We start from the raw sequence: 20,252 nt of genomic DNA on the forward strand, positions 1-20,252 counted from the left end.
AAAAAATTTAAAGAAATTAAGATATTCTGTACATTCCTTCAAATTCAGTAACTAGGTAGTTTACAGTGGGTATTCTAAGGTTCTTTTCAGTAAGTCACGTCTTCTGGCTGTACCTGCACTGAACCACCTGTTCAGATAACCAGTTATCTGCTTTTTAGGAGCAGAAGGGTTAGAAGCATGTCCATATTTCACTTTTGTTGTTTCTTTCTTTTCTTATTTTTTAAGAGTTTTCTAAGGTTCTTTATAGGACAAAGAGCTCTCGTGCCTTTTTCTCCTCACTGCTCATTGCCAGGAGGGTAAGTAGGCCTGCTTTAGAAATGCTGTGTGAGTGGCAAGCAGCTGAGCGATCTGATTCAGTGTATTGCTGCACACAGCACTGTAAATCTGGCAGACCTAATTATACACAGAGGGATAATGACAACTCCATATGGAATGGAAGATTGTTTGCACATAGATTTTGCTTCTTAATTCTTCTGGTCTTCCTGCAGTTAGTAGGAAGGCAGCAACCTCCAAAACTAACAGCAGCACTAATTCTTGTCCAGCTGGCATGGTAGATTTAATTTCACATGAGCCAGCTGGCTATCTCTTTGCCTCCTTTCACCTACGAGACTGAAATATGTCATCCTTGAGATATGACCAGACTCTTGGAACTTATCACTAATTCTGGAAGAGAAACAGCAATACTGGGACTTTGTATATGCACTGTATTTTGTATGTGCATTGCTTTAGAGATATACAAAAATGAAATAAACATATATGTAAGTATATGCTTTAACTATCTTTATCCATAGATGTTAAAACTAAAATATATGCCAATGAAGCTTCAAGTATATAGAGAGAAATCTGGAAAAAGAACCAGGAAATGAAAAAGCCATGGTACTTGATTTTCATTTTGACGTGAATATCTTGCCTTAATTATCAGCTGGATTATTCAAATCTGCAGCTATATTTATTCCATGTACGTAATCATAAACACTGACATTAGAAGGATCAGTGTATTTTCATTTCCTGTATTTGGAGATTTAATTTATTACCCGTCAGTATAGCATTAGTGGTTTTTTAATTTATTTTCCTTTTCTAAATAAATATAAATAATATGGAGAGAGATAATATTTTTAAATTTATTTTTCAATAACACTGTTTTATAAGTAGTCCTTCCAGGCTGTGAAGGTAACATATCTGGAACAATAAACTGAATGGGACGTTGTAACATATATTGATGTTGCTATTTGGCTGAATCTTGATTTTACAGAGGCAGCAATGTTACCAGTCTGAGCCATGAATCTTTCCCAAGAGAACATAAAATTCAGAGAGAATTGAAAGTGATAAAGGTTCAGAGAATTCCTCCTTTTTTAGTATGGTGCTAGATCAATATTCAAGTTATTTCTTTTAATGTAACTTGTTCCATCCAGGTCTAACACTACATAAGACTTAGAGAGTTTTCTTCCTGGAGTTTGGATAACACAGAAACATCTCATCTTGCTGAGCTCCTTTTCAAAGCAGGAGGAGTAAATGGAGTTATTCTGTGTGCCCCATTCTGTGTGCCCCATTTCAGCTGCTCAAAATGTAGAACATGGTGAAATAAAGAAGTTTTAAAATTATGCAAGCTAGCTGGAAAAAAAAAAATGAAATTAAAGCATTTTTTTTAAAGTGCTGAGTATTCTTATCTTGCATCTCACAAACAGCAGATGTGACACAAACTTCTCTGGCAAGAATCCAAAGTGCCTATAATGTAGTGGCTTATTAAAAGCAACCAACCCCCTTCCACCCCTCTTCTCCCCCTCCTGTATAGGTAAATTATGTTATTTGTCCACTGGATGCCTTCTCCTGGTACTAAGTGCTTTAGTTTATATTGACTAAAACAAGGCCTTTACTTAAATAAGCCTTCAAATAAGGTGAAATATTTGCTTAAAGGAAGTAAAATATTAAAAAACATAACTTTCTTTTATGTTCAAGGTAGTGAATGAGAATCGTAGCAATGAAATCATGAGAATCCCCTTATTAATGTTCAATTTGTGAAAGTAGGATTTTGAGAAATTAAAACAAAGGAGCTACAGTTTTTAAGTCATTACGTATTAATTAATATCCCGTTCCTTCAGTTTTTTTTTTCAGAGCAATACACTGTATTACCTAATGACTATAAATAGTCTTTTATGGTTGAGCAGAGCAAGGAACTCACATGAAGAACCTCAAAGGGTATCAGGTGCTACTTGTGTGAGGGCTGCTGACTGTGCACTGCTCAGTGCTCTCATCTGTTATGAACATTTGTCATCTGCTCCTATGATCTCCATCTTCTAGGTGAAGAAAACAGTCTCTTAATGCTTATTGCACCTGGCATTGTGAATCATAGATGTTTAGAATACTGAGATTGGAGCCAAGTAAGTCACATGTGATTTCAAGAAAAGAACTCTGTCGTTATCAGAATTTTTTGTATGCTGACTTTGAAAGCTCATCAACACCGTCAAACTTATAAAGATCCTGAAATAAAAATAGAGTGTTTGCTCCTTCTAAAATACTTTAATTAAGGTCTTCACACCTTTTGAAAGTTTTAACTGTGATTATTGCTGTCAGTGATAAACAGCTGTTCAATGAGCATCAACTACAGGCAGTTCTTAAAGCTATCTGACACCCAAATTTTGTTCAGTAACTTTTCAGCCAAAGTATCTGCTAATGGGTGCTATAGAGATGTACTCAGGAATGTGTATATCCATAATGAACACAGTAGAGCTCAATGAATAAGATCTCCATCAGTTGGATTGTATCCATAAAAGGAGATGTAGTACAATTATTATATCCTAAGACTTCCAGACAATGGATTACATTATGAAGGTGCTTTTAACACTTCTGAAATGATATCTGTTGTTGGACATTAATTCCCTGAAGATTACAGGCAAATGCATTACAGTTATGGAGGTATTCAACAGTATGGATGGCACAGGTGAAATGACTCTTTCACTCTAATTTGTCTTTCTGCATGGCTTATAATATCCCTCCAAATTACTTCTGGGTGTGCAATTTTTCATGCTAGTTTTTTTCTCAGAAGTGCATTTTTTCAGAGGATTTCAAAGAAAATCATCTTTAGCTTGGAGTGATGTGAGCGTGAAAAGGATTGTTCTGACACACTTTTATGTTCTGATTGCTCCAGAAACATTTAAATATAAAAACTGCCATTGTGATGAGTACGTTTCAGCCTCTCACATAAGGTGTTATAAATACATAGAAATAATACTAAAGCAATAAGGATAAGCACTGGCTAAAAGAAAAAAAGTTAAGTAAGGACAGAATGAACATTCCTTAATTCAGCTGTGTTCTCTGTACAGGTTAGGACACCATCTAAGTAATAATGTACTATTTTTTTCCTGTCCTTTATTGTCAGGTATTGTCTTCCATTACTGAGTCTCTTTTATCATGTTTTTTTTTCCAGATCCAGTTTGCTTTCCCATTAATTTTTAGCTTTATCCACCTAGAATTATTTCCATTGACTTCTCAATATTTTCTTGCCTCACATTCATTCCTACATTCACCTTCACTCCTGGATCTCTTTGCCTCTGGCTTTTTTTTGACTGTGCTGTCTTATGTTATCTTCTTGCTGGGAAGAAATGAAACCATAGAGAACAATAACAAAATCTACGTGGAATTTCTTATGTGCCTATTTTAAGGTGTGATTTACCCATGAGAAAATATTTGGGAATTAAATTTTGGAGTAGCAGAGAGAAGTCTTTCCCTCAGCCCAGTATAACCCATCCTTTGTTTTGCAGGCCTACTCCACTTCCTCCTGCTTTCTGTCTGATTGTGGCTTTCCTCTTCCTACTGCAATCTGAATGAATGGGGCATGTCTGCCTCATTTGGTGTCCTTTTGTCCAGATCTTGCTAGGGCTCCAGGAATGTTTATCTCAGAGACATTAGCAAGTATCTACTTGCCTCTTGTTCTCTTCCTCTGCAGCTTAGTTGGTACATACTGCTAAGCCTGCCACTTCTGTAGATGAAAATGGCTTCTGGAGTGTTGTTGTCTTGTTAGTAAAGCAAAGAAGGTCAGTACAGAACAAATATGAAATTATTAATTTTGTAACAAGATGCCATTGGAATCTTTTTTTTTAATGGTCTTCTATCTTTTTAAGACAAATATCATAGCACTATACCATATTTGTTTGAGAAAACTCAGCACACCAGTAATTAAAAGTGTACTAATAGATATTTCTAACAAAAATACTAGAAAGGTCTATTGGAGTAGCCTATCTAGAAAATAAAAAAGAAAAAAAAAATAGTTTCACCAAACATCACCAAACATGTGAAAATTATGTGCAACTTCTCTTCTGTGCTCTTTTTATCCTGACCTGCCTCATATCTATTTCCCACCCTCTACCTCCACTTTGTTATTAAACTGACTTTTTTCCACATTCTTCTAAGTTAAATTACTTTCTGTCTATGGGGAAGGTTACTACATGTACATGGCATCAGCGGGAACAATGCCTCCAGGCTTGTGGGATATTGCTGACCATCACTCTGCACTCCTGCTATTTGGGGTGATCTGCCTGCTGAGAGGTATGAATGTACTGAATAAACCAAACCAAACAAATGAGTTCAGCTTGCTGCATCAATTTTAATCTCAATTTAACTTGAAAACTTCCAGAGCTTTCCCACTGATATCCCAAAAAGAGATTTGTGTCAGTCAAGCCTTGTTTTTCCCTCGGCCTCATGAGGCCAGATGTGTGTGGTCTTGTGTAGTCCATTTCTGTTGTGTGTCATGTCTGGGTAGCCCATGCTATCTGATGGGTAATTGTACCCTTACTGTGAGTTATTGGTTTATGCAGCTGGTAACTGATTCCTGAATGGTCTTTTTGGACTCATCCAAGCCTGGACATCTTTTTGGCCCCACTGCTGAGTTCTGTGTGCTTTTATGTTAAAAAAAAAAAAGTGTGTTTTGAGAATCCAAACAGTAACATGAAGGGTAATGGATGAAGCATCTTTCTAGTAATCTGCTCCAGTAGCATTATATATCAGAAGCTCAGGTACCAGACCTTGGTCTCAGCAAGCTCCAAAAGAGTACAGTCAGCAATGGGGCTCGGGTGCTCCCTTGAAGAGGGTTGTAGGTTGGTGGTGTCCATTTGACTCTGCTTGTCCAGGAAATGGGCCTCGTGGATGGTCCTGCTGGTGAACTGATTTCTCAGTTGTGTCTCATGATTCATAGTGCCCATTTCCATTTCAGATCATGTTGTTTTATTTCTCTCTGACTGTTTTTTTTCCAGGCTATTTGTCACTGTGCTGCTGTAGCCTCCTATTTTCTCTTCCAACTTACTTTTAGATAGTGTGGGATGGAGACCCTTGTCAGATAGTTTGTCTGGTGGTTAAAAGGCACCATTGCTCTTAGCAAGACAATCTCTTACCTCAATTTGGTCCACAAGGACATGAGAATATTTTTCTCTCTGTCAGAGCAAAGCAAAATATTTAACTCTTTCCAATATTAAAGTGTTTTCTCTGTGACTTAAGCAACAACTGATAACAGATTAGCTGCTATGGTAAAACTTGATGCACTAAGTACTATTTTGGGCTCTGGACTGGTGAAGTGAAGAGAGATAGGTCACTCCACTCCTCTGAATCTATTTTCCTTCACATAAAAGTCCTGTCTGCCTTTCAGATATGCTTTGAAATCTGATGCTGAAAAATGTTACTTTAGGCTTAGACATTATCATCTATAATTACAATCAAATCCATGTGAGTATTACACATGAGAAGAAGGCAGCCTGATAGAATGTATGGCTGCAAGCGTGAAGAAATCAGGAAATTCCAGCTCCTATTGTAGATGAGTGCCACTGCAGTCATTTGTTAGTACTGATATTAGCTGTTCATTTTGTGAATGAAGCAAAGAAAGTGGGGAGCTGCAATGCTACATGCTAAATTTCCTCTCTATTTAATTTCTCTGCCATGGTTTTGCATTAGCTTAATCCTTTGACCTAAATGCAAAGGACTGAAAACTGAAGTCACGTTTGAGTTCAGAGCTGAATATCCTGCTATATTTTAAGAATGGCATAAGATTGGGGAAAAGAGGAATGGGTGAAGACATGCATAAAGTCTGGAATTGAATCAAAGAATCCAGCTTTTTTAAGATATAGCTTCTCCTCTGACAGTTACTATTTTTAATCCTATTAAATTATTCTTTCTTGAGCCATGAGCATCTGGTGTATCTGCTAGTTTAACAACTTCCGTCGGAAACACCAACTTTCCACTGGATTACAAAAGTGAAAATGTTTTGTTAAATAAATTCACATTAGCTACAGTTGACTGCAAACTAATTTTAACATGTGAGCACACCTGAAGCATGAAGTGTCAAATGAGAATGTGAATCTTAGTTATTTCCTGATTCCAGATATGTGGACTAGTGAACTGGATAAATCAGCATGTAATTCTGTAGATGAAAAAGGTTTCAGATGTGCCTCCAAAATTCCAGATGCTCCTTCTGTTAATCTCACTTCCCTTGCTGATCCTGCCAGGATACCTTAGGACAGTCCAAGGACGTGCACAGGCTACTGTCTGAATAAAGGTTCGTTCATCAAAGTAATATCTTTTCCCTTATTTGATTTTAATTTTATGATTTATTGGGTCCAGTCCTTGGAATCAGTACAGTAAATTATAAATAAATAAATAAAAAACCTTGACTTTATTTAATAGGTGTTACATAAAATAACCCTAATGTGATTTTCTTTGATTTATTTTTTTTTAGGAAAGAAGGAATGTCTTTATTTTAACTATACTGGCTCAAGCTCTGTAGTAAAGGAGCAATAAGGCTGGAAATTGCATAATTCATCAATTTGGAAATGCTTGTGCAGCCCAGTTCTGTTCTATTTGTCTGCATCATGATACTAGCTTATTGCATTTCAATGCCACATTAAAAAAGCTCAGAACAAATGCTTGTTTACAAGTTAAGAAAATTAGAACCTATGCTGAGTCCATATAAATTGAAATAGTAAAATGAAGATTCTCCTTTCCTGAACTGCAACCATTTTTTGCTACTGTCAGTAATAAATAATAAGTAGCTTCCTGAGGTCTTAAAAGGATTACGACCATGTTTTGCCACAGTTCAAAAGTACCTGGTGAATTCCTGTAAATATCCTCTGAAAATTGCATGACTTCAGGAGAACACATCACAGTCAGTATTTTAGAGCGCCCTTTATAATTTTGTTGTTATAGCTAACAGGTAGCTATTCACATGCTGTGTTCACTTGCTCCTTTTTACAACTCACACCTAGACTCAGCTAGAAGAGCAGCAGGATACTAACCATGCTTTACATTTACTAGAAATGGATGGTGGTCCCCACTCAGCTGGGGCTCCTATGTAGGTCTTTAGAAACTCTTTAGGGGTCCCTGTGTCAGCAGGTTAATGTATAACCCTGTTGTTTTTGTCTGTATACAGAGGTCCACTGCTTCTCTGGGTATGGTCGGAGTGTTGCTAACACTGATTAATTGATTCTAGTTTGTGCTTAGGACCTTATGTTCACCAAACTCTTGGGATCCTGAGCTTAACTGTTCTTGCGAGACTCTCACCTCATGACACATACATGTCTTCTTTGCCCATTGATTTCTGGTTGCTGTTCCTCTATCCGTGCTCATAGATCCCCAAGGAGCCCATTAAGCCAGACTCTTGCAGAGAGGTTTCTGTGGCAGGAACAACACTGCTGAGATGCTGCCTGCAACTGAGGGAAGCAGAACATACATGAGAGAAGGGAAGAAATAATCCTGTTGTGTAGCTGGTAAGCGGGCCACCGGGTGTTACTGACTCGTCTTACCCCTGGCATGTAGCCTATAGAAAGCCTGTGCACTGAAAGCACAGCCCGGGATGTCTGCATCCTCCTTGCTCAGTGTTTCACTCTTGAGAAGCAGCACCCTGTGGTTTTCTGCTCCCATTCTTCTTGATTTGCTGCAAGATATGCTGTTACAATGTAGGAGGGCAGCTCTGAAAATAATGCCTCCTATTTTATCGTGTTGACCCACAACATCCAAGGTGGATACTGGTAGTATGAAAGTAGAGGTTGAACCTTCCTGACAATATCCCACAATTTTGTTGTGGTGATACAGATGGCAGCAGAAGGGCAGTCTGACAAAATGGTGTCTGACACGGAAATGTCTCTGAACCAAAGGTATGGAATTCAACTCCTCTGTGCAGAAAAAGTTGCACCCTTTGACATTCCTTGGTATTTGCTGAGTGCTTATGGAGACCAGACAGTGGATGTGAGCACAGTGAGGTGGTGGGCACTGTGTCTCAGCAGTGACACCAGCTACTGTAAGTCAGCTCTTGGGTGATTAAGAGAAATTATTATTGCAGCTGTAATTAACTATAATTTGTTTTGCAGGTGTCAGTTTGTTTTTACAAACCCCTCTCTTCTTACTATTCCTCAAGGGAATAGCCCAAAGGGAAGCAGCATTTTACAAACCTCTGTTTTCATTCTCCTCTGGTTGCTGTTAATATTTCTGTAGTTAACTATGACAAAAAACATGTTTCAGGATAAAAATTTTGACTGCATTGATTTGATGGTAATGATATCAGCATTAGATTTTGCGGAGGACACAGAGCCATAACCAGGCCTAATACTGTAACTTCATGTTGACCTTTTCTCTAGTTCTTTTTTTAGTCTCTGAAAGCTCATTAGATTTTATAAAGAAAAGACTATGTGGAAATTGCTTTTGTCTTGGGTAAATTCCTTCACATAATATACACTGTATCTACAGTGTTTATAGACTAATGATGAAACACTGCTGCTTTCAAAAATATCACAGTGTGTTTTGAATGAAAAACATCTGGACCTCGTTCTTTCTTTTTTTGCATTTGCACCTGCTGCTGTGCTGATATCAACTCCTAGTGACTTTAATGGTTGCAGGATTGTGCCATTGGTCCACTACACCACTGGGGATCTGCAGGATTTGTACCTCAAAAGAGATGAGATGAGCAAATTCCTGGTTCTTCTCTCATCTGAATTAAAAATTGGACATGCGGTGAGAATAGATTCATCTGTAGGATCTGTTACGTGTCCATACAATACCTGATGTTGCACTAGTCTAACAGGGAAAAATGAAGTCAGTCAAATAATCCTTCACTCTGTGCCTTATATTCCTTTGAGAGATTGTGGTTCTCTGATGACACCAACTCAAAAGCATAGAAATTCCTTCAAATACCAGTAAATTTTGTAATTTGTAGGTATTCTTCTCTGAGATGTCTCAGTAACTATGCTTTTTCTTTATTAAAATATATATATATGTATATATATATATATATATATATATATATATATATATATTTAAACAGGGTTTTGGTTGAGTAAAGTTATTTCCCCTTACATTTAAAATATACCTCAGGTGTATTTAAAATGGCTTAATGCTGTTCTTTTCAATGTACATTATACTCGTGGAAGTGAAATTCATTCAAAGTTCCTAATCTTAAAAACATTCTTGAAGACTTTTACTTCCTTTTCCTGGTATGCTTAGGAGTAATTATAATACTTATTTGAATAACCTTAGTTTATACTATACTTACAAGAGGGCATTATATGGAACAAGAATGGCTTAGATGTTCAAACTGTATGTAATTAACTGATTTTGAATGCCACCTTGAGATGAAGGTTTGATGATCCCTGTGTTTGATATGTAAACATCCTATTGTTTATGTTGTTGGGAAAGAAATAATAAAAGAGACAGCATATAAATTTTTGGCTGATACTAGGCTCTGTGTTTCACCACTGGTTGAAGTAATCTTTTTTTTTGAATCTGTTACTTGCAGCAAAATATTCTATTAATACATGGAAAAACTCTAGAACTGCTGGGAATTTAGGGATCTGAAAATGACACTGGAACTTGGCTGATGAAAAAGTGTGGAGTAAAATTTTGGCTGTTAGATGGAACAGATCTTAGAGGACCTTGGAGACATGTTTGGGCTTTGAAAAATAGTGACCTTTCCCAAGAAGAGAATTAGTTGAACCTTTGCTTTTGGACACCAGGAAAAGGAAAGAAATCTAAATATTTTATTACATCCTGAAGAGATTCAGCCTATATTGAAAGATTTAGAACAGAAATTCGTGTCAAGTAGAAACAGCAAGAACTGATAATTAAAAGGAAGTGAGTGTTTTTTCTTGTGTAATTCAGTTCAAAGTCATGGCTCAAGAAAGGCATCTGATCAATAAAGTCTTGCCCTGTTTAACTATAATAGAATGACTTGATTAACATCTGAGCCAATTTCCCCATGGTACCTCAGACTTGGAGTAGGCAGAAATGGAGTTGAGTCTCCAGACTGATTTAATGCATAGCTAAAAATGAGTAGCCAGAAATGGAAGGAGAAATGTGGAACAGTTCCATCAAAAAGTAATACAGTGAAACAACAAGTATAATCTACTTCTAAATGTTGAGAATATTTTCAGCGATGGGGTTTGCTTAAAGGATATATTGAAATCGTAGGAGATAAGTACCTAACCTACTTGTGCAAACTGCACTTAGGTGCCTTACTGTCTTTGTATATCTGAGGAAGATTGAACTTGTAGCAGGTCCCTGAGTGCGTTAATATGACTTAATGACCCTGACCAACTTCATATGGGACTTTGTAACTCATTTGGAACACCCTGTCCAAGGCTCAGAAGCATGAAGGTCAGCCCCTGACTCTTTAGCCCCTTGCTCTGGTCTACCCTGGAGAAGTGCTGGCCTGTGGAATACTCACAGCCAGTTCCTTGCTTGGCTATAGACCTTGATCCAAACCTCAATCTGTAGATGTACTTCCTGGCTTTATCTTAGAGTGTTTTATCTTGGACCTGCCTCATCTCCATGGAGTTGCATTATGATCTGGACTCTCGCTTGTCCACCACCTCAGGATCTGCCTCTGGGAAGCTGAGAGTGATGGGTCAGGCCCTGCTAGCCTTTCTGGGGACCACCAGCCACTACTGTCTCAGTTTCCCTTAGAAAGCAGACCTACTCATATTACTTCCTCATGGTTTCTGGGTTTACTTATTTATTTCCACTCCCTGTCCCCTCCTATTTTTTTCTTTTTATGATAAAGTAAATTGTATTCTGAAGACTTTTCTTTCTCTCCACTGGCTTCACAGAAATGCCTGAATTAGATCTGATTCCTAACCTTTAATAAAAAAATTAGTGTTAGATGAGCAAAAGCACATCCATAGTAAATCTAGAATTCCCTTTCATCTCTGGGATTAAACACATATATATTTTTATATTTAACCTAATTCTCTTCCCTGTGCTTGGCTGTTTCAAAGACTCTCTTGCAGGTTTCCTCCGTTATAGATCTCCATATCTCCATTAGCCATTCCCTAAAGACTAGATATAATCCTTTCATCTCTCGTGTGTAGTTATTACTGCCTGCTGCAATGAATCAGCAGAGCTTTAGCAGCTTTAGATAGATATCTATGTAATCTCTTCATGGGCTGGTCAGCAGAATCTCACTACTCACCGGTACAGTGATCTTTCATATTCATCATGTAAGCATTCAAGTACTTAAGATTTTACTAATGGGAATACCCTGGAGAGAAGATAATAAGCTTCTAGAAAGACGAATATTAATCTTTGGTGTTGAGAAATTTGCTGAAAATGTTTAAAATTTTGTGTCTGTATATTTTACAGTTTGAGCGTGTTTGGCTATTAACATTAGTAGAAGAGCACAGTCAATTAAGTAGGTCTTGTGCAAGGCCAATTTCAGTAGAAGTTAATTATGGATAAGCAAGGAATAGACAAAGAATGCAATAATGAATCTCAACACCACAAAATTAGTGAGAGCTTTTTCATTGATTTCACAGTGGGCTAGATTTCATGAAAGTCCTTACAGAGTGGAAGAAGGGAATTTTTCCTAATGGATAAACTAGTTTCATGTTAATAACTGTTTGATGAAATATTTTCAGCAATTGTGAAATGAGCATGTGAAAATTTAGATATGTATGCAGATAATTCACAAATACAAAATAAATAAAATGGCTAAGTTAATTATTTACTTTGAATTTTTGGTTCAGTTCTTCTACACTGCCTCTAACTGCTAGCAATATTAGTTAGCATCACTAGTTTGTTGTGACTGAAAAAGTTAACCAGTGATAGAGGGTATGGAAACTGTTAAGTCACAGCCTGAACCGGTGATTGAGCACCTGGTGAAAGAGCATAGCCAGCCCAAGGAGCACAGGTGGAAGCAATTCACCTGTGCAACCCAAAAAGGTGGACCCTAGCTCCACCTTTTCCAAACCTCATTTAAGGACTGGCAACTACAAGGATAGTGTTTGTAATTGGAGATTGCCTCTTTTGGAGTGTTTGGTGAGCCTGATCCTCAAAAAGAGGTAAGTAATTCCTTCTTTTTTTTTTTTACTATACTGTGACTGCCAAATTTTTTGGGTGATCTGAAAATGCTTTAAGGTAACTCTATCTGCTGTTGCCAGTCCTTACGTAGTAGATTGCCAGTAGTTCAGCAAAATCTACTGCCAAAAACTGCTCCTGGTGTTATTAAAACAAATCAAGAGACAGAAGAATAAGCATACTAAGCCTAGTATTTGTAAGTGGAATATCTAGTAGAGTGCCTGCTGCTTTAGAGGAAACTGTAGTTTTTGTAATGATGCTTCTCATAGTAAGTGTAGTTTCAAATAAATATAAATAATAGAAAGTCTTAAGGTTGAGTTGTTGCAAAGTTGACTGTAAAGCCTGCTCTGTTAATATTCCCTGTTTCTATTGCACAAGAGAATTTTTCCATGGTGTTTTGGGGTTTTGTGTCTTCATTTTTGGTGAATTTAAGACATTCAGTTGTGGTAAAGTGAGAATTCAAGAGAATGCTATAAGGAAGGCATGCTACATGAACCAGGCAGCAAAGGGGCTTCCTCCCTCTCTTGTGTGGCCTTACCTGTATGGGATTAAACAAGTTTTTGTGCCTTACTTGATTGTTAGGCATTATACTGAGTTTAACAAAACCTTTAGGTTTATTAAATGTGACTCCCAACTGAGGTTGGGGTTCTGTGCTTGTGGTTATTGGTGACTGTATCTAGTATGGACATACCCAAGGATAAATCAAAATAAATTGAGTGTGGGTGTTTACACATACAAACCATAGCCTAGTTGGGATTTATTTGCTAGTTTCTAACAAAAAAGAATATTTCATCAGAGAAAGTTTATCAGATGCTGTGGTGGGAAAATTAATTCTAGGCATCACCTGTAGCAGGGTTTACATTTGCTAGATAAATAAAACCCCCATTACCTTCCAAATAAAAATCATTATCACATGAGTTCCTATTATGGTTTCTCAGACTCTTGTGTTTGGAGTGTATGTGCTGTAAAGTGCCCTGTAGGGGAATGGTAGTGGCTTTATGCTGATGCAAGGCAGGATCAATGTGTGGGACAATTGTACTTCCCTTCACTATATCTAGTCACTCTTGAAGCCACAGCTGTCATTCAACATCCTCCCTGCAAGGCATTCCTTGTACTTTAAAATCATTTGTACTGGTTGTTTCACCCTTTGGGTTCTTCCTTGAGCGATTTAATTCATAAAATAAATAAAACTTATTGTAGATTCTGAAAATCTTCAGAAATGCTTTCCTACCTTTTAGCTAGTCATATTTCTTTTATGTTCTACATTCATATCCATACAATGCAGAACAGTACAATTGGGAAGGCTGGAGGGCAGCCAGAAGAATTTTTTTTTTGAATGCAATTTTTTGAAAATGTTTGCAGTTCATATCCCCAAATAAAAGATCTTTGTTTTATTTTTAGTATTAAAAACAGTTCATAGTGCTTAAGTAGGTGCTACTGTCTAGCATAATCCAACTTGTGATGTCATAATTACATCATAATTTTTACATCGTTTATTTGTAATGACTACTTAAGAATGATGTTGACTAATAAAACCATACCAGTGCCAGAATGTGAAAAGATGCCTGAAGTATCTTCCATTGTGATTTTAAAATGGATTCCTTATTTATCTTTTTCCTGGATTGCTGGGAAAGAAAAATAATGAAGTTTAGTGTGAAGAAAAGCAAGTTCTGGGATTTAGCAGTCTGTGTTTGCCCTATTTCAGAAGCAGAGCAATGCCAGAAGGACCCTTTTTTTTCTTCCAGCTGTAGCTCCCTTGATTATTCTTTTAGCAAGATGTTAAACAGAAAACCAGCAAACATTAGACGCTCTTAAAAAATAATAGTAATAATGGGAGATGATAGCGCATAACTGGATTGTACTTTTGCAGCTGAATTGCTATTGATTTTAGAGAATGTAAAATCTCATTGTGAGATAGCCATCTCTAGCTCTTGGCTAAGCTCTGCCACCTTGCCTGCAAGAAGCAGGGCAGTAGCTTGCAAAAGGCTCTTTTTTTTCCAAGAAGAGGCATTGTACAAAGCAGAACTGCGTGTTATGAGCCTGGCTGCTGTCATTTGTCTCTCTGAAAATTAGTTCTTTTCTTATGGAAATCATTAAGATCATTACGTTGACTTCAGTTGTACAGAGCTGAGTTACTGGTGATCACTGAAGATGGCTTTGTATTGTGTGATGCTGTAGTAAGTAATTTTGTGGCAACAGACAAATAAGTTACGTGTGGAACCCAATGAAACTAGGAATTACTTGAGCCTGAATTGCATTTTAAAAGTAGTTGGGCTGTAACGCACATAATTACATGTTTAATATGATTATTTTATTACCTTTTTCCTGCAGATTTCTTTCCTAAGGGAGTTATATCCTGCTTTCTTTATTTTGATTTGCATGTGAAGAAGGAACTTATTTTTGTCCATGTTTTTCTTTTGTTCCCTTATCTATGTATAATTCTAGAGGAAAAATAAAATAATTTTATTTCATTATTTGCTGATGAGGTACAGCATGTGATCATTAACTGTTATACTGCTATTATAGAATATCTGTAGTGTTCAGTTGCAGCAAATAGTATTAACAAATTTGGATTTTGTTATGACTTTATTCTTTCAAAGTTCACAGAAAAAAGGAGATGTTACGTTTGGTTTAACTTTTATATCACTGTATAAAAGAAATGTATGCAGTTGTAAATTGTATGTCTCTTTGTCTCCCTCTTACCAGTAGATCCTTCATTTAAGTCATTGTTTTCTTTTTGGATAGCCTATAAGCATCTCACAACCATATTCATGTTCTTCATTCTTGAGAGAATATTTGTTTTCAGGCTGTATTAACACAAATTGTTTCTCTGTGTAGTGTATATATCTACATAATTATGGAAACGTCACAAATAATTCTGCAGTGTGTAGCTTTCATTTTCTTCTGTACTGATATCAAACAGCAGTGTAATTATAGGGAACAATATGCAGTGATATCTTTAACTTGCAGAGACAAGATGTCACATCTAATACAGTACACGTGTAATAGGGTAATACAGCATGACAGCAGTGAGTTCAGACTGCATGCTCAGGTATACATGGGCACGCTGGAGCAAAGGAGTTCAGAAAGCAGCACTCTTATGAAATACATAAAACTAGAAGTATAGAAATTATACACTTCTTTCCTTTTCTATGATAATAAACTTCTGATGGCTCAATTTTTTTTTTTCAGGCTTTTTGGCTGCGTTGTTGTTGGAAAGCATTATAAGAGAAAGCACAGCACTGATATTTAAAATGTTTCTTTCTTCCTCATTTTTTTTCTTTCTTAATTGCTTTCTTGAATTCTTTTATGTAATCCAATACCACATAGTGTTGACTGTATGTGAAGTGCCACATTTTACCTCTACTTGTGTTGTGTATATTGCACTTCCAGTAATAAAAACTGGATGTGTTCCAGGTTTAATTTTCCTTATCACAACAAAAAACAAAGGATGGTTGATCCGAGTTCAAGATATGGCTTGGACTGCTTTCGGAAAAGTAACATGCGATAAGGCTGAGCTGCTGTCTCTGGCAGGGTCCAGGAACTGTTATAGGCTTAAAGGGTTTCTGCTCCTGTGAAGATTTTAAAGATGCCAAAGCTGAAATAATCAGTTGTGTTGCTGTTAGCAGAAATGAATGGGGGAATATGTGTATCGAGGAGGAGTCCTTACATTGGTTCAGTGAAGTGGCAGTTGGGGTCCCTGTGCTTGAGGACAAACTTCATGCAGTTAAACTTGATTAGATATAAGTAGGATAAGTCATTTTTACACAATATGTGCAATTTGTTAAGGGTGAAAATACGTCTGATTTTTCAGACAATCATATGTCTTAAATACCTTATTCAAATATTTTTGCTTTTGTGTCTCGTGTTTTCAGTCTAAGTAGACAGTGCTGGCAAAGTGGGGAAGGCATCCCAAGTGAGACTCCTAACAGTATTTTGGGAGTCTTAGCAAATGAAAGGCTCTGTGTGTGAAGGCATTTCAATAATAAGCATTGGCACAAAGGGAGCAGGGGAGTAATGTTTACACATTAAAAAGTGTATGTGCCAGCACTTGATAGCAGAGTCCAACTCCACTGCTAGTAAATTGTTCGTCCTTACTAGAAAAGAAACATGATCTGCACTAAGAGGTTTATAGATCCTACATACCACCCGAGGCAGGAATTCAAAATTTTTACCAGGCAGGAGCAAATAATAAGAGTTTATTTAGGGGGGGAATAAAATTCCACAGTCCAGTTTCTTGTCTGAACAGTAGAGTGTTATTGCTTTTCTTTTTGAGTCCTTACAGAAATAAAAACTCACTCTTTAAATGGTGACATAAGTATTCCTGGAATGGGTCTTGAAACAGATTCTCATTGCCAAGCTTAGTAATGGGTGTAGCTGGAGGAGTGTATGGGATCTGGATGTACGGCTGAGGCACTGTCCAGACTGTTCTGGGATGACTCTTCCATGTGTCACTGTTGACTTTGGCTGGAGGCATTACTTCCTGGAGCACTCAGATGTGAGTTTTCATTCTAGTGTTGTGGACGCTGACCTTTTAATTGGTATAGCAATATGTCTCTCAGAAGTAGCTACTTTTAAGAGTTCCATTTTGGACCATGCAGCAGTGATTCATGGGCTGCACTTCTGGAACTCTGCTCTGAAAATATTGTTTCTGCCAGAAAAACAGGATGGCTTGGGTTGAAGGGGACTTTAAAGATCGTCCAGTTCCAACCCCGCTACCACGGGCAGAGTTGCCAACCACTAGATCAGACTGTCCAGGATCCTGTCCAACCCAGCTTTTGGTGCCTCCAGGGATGGGGCATCCGCAACTTCTTTGGGCAGGCTGTTCTGGTGCCTCACCAACTTATGAGTAAAAGATTTCTTCCTAACATCTAACCTAAATCTCTCTTAGTTTAAAAATGTTTGCCATAAGATGTCGCTTTCCAGAAAACGCATCTGTAAGTAATTGCTGTATCTGAGGCCACTTGTAAACAAGACTGTTTCTGGAAGTCTTTCTTGGTATATACTTACTTTCTCATTGTGTTATCTTGGCTGCTTTCCCTCCTCCTTGATTTGTCGCTTGAGAATCCACATGAAATGAAGAATGCAGCACATTCAAAGGCAAGTTCCAGGAACTAAAGTGTTGCAGCTGTTCTGTATCTGAACACAATAGAAACTGAAGATACAGTTTCTATTACTTCTACTGATGAAGGATGAAAGCCATTTAAAAAAGTCACTGTTGGCAACTGTGGTAGAGGATACTACCACCTAGCAATGTGAGAGGTGGTATGATGCTCTTGAGAGCTGAAAGTGCCGTGGCTTTTATCAGTGTGAGCAAACATAGCTTATCCAGTTTTGTGGAAAGATAGCTTGAGGTCTTCAACATAAAGACCACTTTCAGGACAGCTGAGCAAGTATTTTAACTAAATGAAGGCTTCCAGGCTGTACAGAACAGCAGAATCCTCTATGGTTTCGCTGCTGAAAGGTATCCCAACCTGTAAACTCCACAATGGTTTGTGATTCAAAATGGTTCTTTCATGAAACATTTAATATACTGCTCTCTTGGAAAGAGTATAGTTATCACTTTTGCATAAAGGTTAACAGAATTCATAGAAATCTTTCCCTATACACCAGTTAGACATTGCAGGAGGATACAGTTTGGAGAAATGGGAAATTGAACAAACTTGTTTCAGTGGAATTGCTGTTTGTCATGAGCTTTGATGGTTGTGATTCTGACAGCATTTGAGAGGTGGAATGTTGATGCACTTCTTATTCATTTGCATATAGCTATTTATAAAGCAAAAGGGCTCCTCTTACTACTATACTTGAGTTGTCTTTCACCTGTCATGCAACTGGTTTATAGACAGCAGTCCACATTTGAGAATGTCTTTTTTGTGCCTTGTCTTTGTGCAGACAGGACATGAAAGCTGTCACATCAGGGTAGTTGGGCAAACATCTTTAGATGCTTTCAGGAGAATGGATCTAACTGTGCCTTGAAAGTGGTGCCTGGATTTCACTACAAACACGACGTGAGCAGGAGATGCGCTTGTTCTGTTCCTCATATGCACTGATTAGAAATGAATCTGTTGGAGGTTCAGAAAAGGAAAATGAGACTGGTTTATGACAAGTCAGACTTGAAAGGACTTGTAAGTTGACATCTGTCAAATTTAAAGAGCAAACTAGCCAAAAATAAGTGCAGGTTGTGTTTAAGGACTCGTTATGTTAGCTTCTTTCATTCTTTTTATTTTTGTATTTGTTTTTTAATTGATTACAATCATTTTGTTTCACTAATTGAACATAGTGAGTTTATTTAGGAAAATAAACTGGAAATCTGATGTCTTTACTGCATCAGGCTTGACATCTACTTCAGGGATATCTCTGCTGGGGAATGGCTTCTTAGGGTCTAACTTAGGGTAATGTTACAACTCCTGTCTGAGTTAGAACTGCTGTGTGTCAGGAGGTCAGTATGTGTAGTGAGAATCCGCAGCCTGGAATAATCTAATCTGACACAGACAACTTAAGCCTACGTTATAATCAGTATGCTGGGATTTTATTCCTTGCTAGAGCACGCTGCTTCTCTCACATGAGAATGTAGAAGTGCTTATAATCCCAAATAAAATTCTTGTTTGAAATGAGAACTCACTTGGATACTTAACCTTATTTTTTTTAACCTTTCTCCAAAACAAGATGATCTATTTAAGTAGGTAGGAACGTATTGATAATAGCACATTGTATGATAACATAATCAGAGAACCAATTTGTGAAATGACTTTACAAGGCTGATGTCTTTATGGTGACTGGTCTTAATTTTCTGACTTGAGAAATAAGCTCTCTTTCAGTACTCTTTGAAACACTGTTGTTGACCCTGCAAATTTCTCCTGAGCTAGTGCCAGCATATGGTGATATCCTTGCTCTAGGTAGCAAACATAGATTTGCCTTTTACTCAGCAGAAATTTCAAATCTTTAGACCATCTCTAATTCCCAAACACTTGCAAAAAGAGCCAACAAAGTGACAACATGCAGGGAAGAAGTCCAAACATGAAAAATGTTCCTGGATGCAAATACTAACAGGGCAGAAAATGATAGTCTTCTGCAGCTCAGTTTTCTCCTTCTCTGCACTTTGTTCTTTCTTTCTAAGTGTCTCATTTACTTTCTTCAGCTCATTGACAATGAGCTTAAAATGACACCTCAGAAAGGTCAGTTGGCTACAAACCGAAGACAGTTGGAGAGGAGGATTTACAACTGGGACACATAGAAAGATGTATTAAAAGATGAGGAACTTTTTCTGAAGCAGATATACCTTATACTTGAAAGGATCATAATGGCATTGCTGCTTTCACTTATATGGAGTGTTTTGTCATAAGATCTCAAAGGATTTTATGGGATGAATTTAGTGTAATCTTTTCCTTTTCAAGGACGGAACAGGAGGAAAGTCAGGGGAGGGCATTTACAAAATCCACAACATGCTCTCCAATTTAGCCTGGGTGGGTCTCCAGCAAATGATACACTGTTACCTAGACCTCATCATGTAGCTGTACCACCTACAAGATCATAGGTGCTGCTAGAAACTATGCAAGGGAAAGTATAAATGCTACTATTAAAACTACTGAGGCTGATGAGTCACTACACTAGAATTCAGGTGTCTGGGACATTAGTGATTACCTGGAATTGTATCTATTTAGTTGTCTAGAGTCTCCCCCGTACATTAATGGAAGAGAAGAGACACTTCTAGCATACAGTTCATCTGACTGTTTTTTAAATATTCTTCTTAATACCATTAACTAAAAAAGTAAGGTAAATGTTCAAATACTTCCTATCCCAAAAGAAAGCACTTTGTATAATTTACAGCCAGACTGAGAAGTTTTGATTTTAGATCTTTTGATTTCTGGGTGAAGACTCTAGTGAATAGAGTTCTGAAGTAATTATGATTTTAATGAAGTTTCCCTAACTGC

At 37.3% G+C, this 20,252-nt stretch overlaps 1 long non-coding RNA gene across 1 annotated transcript in view; it reads left to right on the forward strand.

Annotated features, from left to right (window-relative positions):
- Positions 1-12,223: 12,223 nt before the first annotated feature.
- Positions 12,224-20,252, forward strand: part of LOC116226970 (uncharacterized) — a 28,221-nt gene continuing 20,192 nt past the window's right edge. Inside the window, exon 1 of the long non-coding RNA XR_004166448.2 lies at positions 12,224-12,305. This is a non-coding gene — a long non-coding RNA (uncharacterized LOC116226970). The remainder of the gene's footprint in view (positions 12,306-20,252) is intronic.

The sequence above is a fragment of the Phasianus colchicus genome, chromosome 6, assembly GCF_987193195.1.
Source record: "Phasianus colchicus chromosome 6, bPhaCol1.hap1.1, whole genome shotgun sequence".
Classification (NCBI taxonomy): domain Eukaryota; kingdom Metazoa; phylum Chordata; class Aves; order Galliformes; family Phasianidae; genus Phasianus; species Phasianus colchicus.